Source organism: Sinocyclocheilus anshuiensis, unplaced genomic scaffold (genome assembly GCF_001515605.1).
Source record: "Sinocyclocheilus anshuiensis isolate Anshui unplaced genomic scaffold, SAMN03320099.WGS_v1.1 scaffold1009, whole genome shotgun sequence".
Classification (NCBI taxonomy): Eukaryota; Metazoa; Chordata; class Actinopteri; order Cypriniformes; family Cyprinidae; genus Sinocyclocheilus; species Sinocyclocheilus anshuiensis.
Genome location: NW_015555761.1, coordinates 471,026 through 473,685, shown reverse-complemented (window position 1 = coordinate 473,685; position 2,660 = coordinate 471,026).

Here is a 2,660-nt window from a genome sequence, read left to right as displayed (position 1 = left end):
CTTTTTTTCTTTGTCCTTTGATTAATAGACATCACAGCAGCTGGTTATTAGGTTGTTTTGGCTGCTATTTCTTTGACCCACTTCAGGTCTTAAAGTCTCTATTAATGAGCTGACGAGGTAAATCGGGTGTGTTAGATGAGACAGTGCCGCGTGCGCCGGCGCCTTTGTGCGTGCAATTGAAGAGCACGCGCTGCGAGCACAGTACCGTTTTCGCGTTCGCTTGACTTGTGCCTAGCGCTGAAGTGAAGTGAAGTGAAGTGGAGCGCGCGTCTGAAACGTCTCCCGTTCTCAGTCGTTCTGGGACTGAATACATGCACTTCTTGTCAAGAGAAAAAGTGACAGAAGCAGCAGTTGTGAGTGGGGTGGCCAACCCTAGCCCCGCCCCTGCGTTAATTGCGTTAAATATTTTTAACGCGTTAAACTGAAAAAATATCACCTGCGTTAACGCGCTAATTTTGACATCACTAATATATATATATATATATATACACACACACACACACACACACACACACACACACACACACATTAGGTTTTGAACTCTTTGTGCTGCCTCTGTCATTCCATGCACAAGAACATGGTTTATCACATTTTATCTGAAAAGACTGTTCTCGGTCTTACTCTTCCTCCACCTCATATACACACTCTTCCTCTACCTCTCAGATTGATGGATGCACACGTGCCATCTGTTTTTTTTTAATGGCTTATATTTTGTATATTCACATATTTAGAAACAAGTGTGAACAATTTTGAATTATTGTGTGTAACAGATGACAGCTGTGTTGCAGTTGTGCTTACAGTAAAACTATAAAATCATATACTATAAAACTATAAAATAAGATAATTAAAATCTGGTTGTGCCACCTTTAGCAACAAAATCTGATAACTTGAGATTAGTCTTGTAAAGCGTTGTTGTAGAGTTTTGGCCCACTCTGCCCATTCTTCTTGCCCCCCGGGGGGCCCTTCCTTTGTTGTGCTGGACAACCATGCCAACACCAAACTGAATGTTCTCAAGCTTAAATTCTGAAAAATGTTTGGACATTTACAGTAAATAACAGAAGTTGTCCCAGGAGGACTATAAATCTGTACAATCAACAATCATAGTACAACACTTTATAAGTGTATTGACATAGCAACTTATCTGTTTCCCAGCTTCTCTAAAGGAGAGGCCATGATTTTTTACATTTACATTTAGTCATTTAGCAGACACTTTTATCCAAAGCAACTTACAAATGAGGACAATGGTGTCACACCCCTGGCCAGAGCCGATCCTAGACTTCTGGGGGCCCTATGCAAAACTGTGTTGGCGAGGGGGTTGGGGGGTATGACGAGTTATGAATGAATGAAACGCCTTTGTCCGCTTGAGAAATGGTGTCTCTTCCGCGGCCCGGTACGCTTTCAACTCTTTTTTTTTTTTTTTTGTCTCGACTAAGACACTGTATGACATGATTTGACTGATTTTTACGTAGAAAGGGCGACAGCGCAAGCATTAAAAGAAATGACATAAGCAATTTTCATAACCTCTGGCCACATTAAAAAACGAAACTAAAATTAAATAATCTTCGAGAGCAAGGGGGCCCCCTGGTGTTTCGGGGGCACTACGCAGCTTGTGTACTTGGCTGTTTTGTTGTGCTTTCCTTCCCCATGTGCTCCATGAGCTAGTTTCCCATCTGTGTCTGATTGTCCTTGTGTTCAGGTGTGTCTTGTTTATCATCCTCATTTACCAACCCTACTTAAGTTCAAGTCTGTTCATTATTTCCTTGTCTGATATTAAGAATGTGATGTGCTACGTGTGTCTCCTGTCTGCCTTTATGGATTTACCCTGGTGTGGGTTGTATTAAATACTGTTTGAATTCATCTCTTTCGTCTAGCGCTCCTCATTCCACCGTAGCTGTGACAAATGGAAGCAATCAAAATCAACAGAAGAGCAATGATATGCAAGTGCTATACCAAGTCTCAGTTAGCTTACAGTACACGTAGCAAGGTTTTTTTTTAATTATATAATAAATAAAAATAAAACAGGTAGAATAGAAAAGTAATAGAGCAAGCTCGTGTTAGAGGCCTTTTTTTGCTTTTGTTAATTGTATAATAAATAAAAAGAAAACAAATAGATAGAATACAAAAAGATTAGAAAAGCTAGTGTTATTTTTTTTTAAAGAAAACAAGCAGTTAGTAAATGAACCATAAGAGCAATGATATGCAAATGTTATTTTTGAGACAAATGTAACTGAGAAAGGTGGGAGTGGAAGGAATAAAGCTAAAAAAAAAAAAGTATAATCACTTATGGATTAGAGAGCTTATTTCTTTATCTCAAAAGTACAGAACTGATAAAGAGAATGAAGGGTTTCTTTTATGAAACGAGTAAACTTTGGTCCACACTCCAACACTGAAGGTGGCGATAATGCACCTTAACGCTGGTGCTACCCATAAAACAGAAGAAGAAGAATCAAACATCACTATTCAAGAATCAGCTACGGGAAATAGGTATAGTAGTTAAGTCTCAGTTAGCTTATCACAGTACACGTAGCAAGTTTTCTTTTTGATATAATAAAAAAGAAAACAGATAGAATATAAAAAGAATAGCGCAAGCTAGAAAAAGCTAGTGTTAGTTTTTTTTTAAAGAAAACAAGCTGTTAGTAAATAGAGTGCAAGTCTAAAAG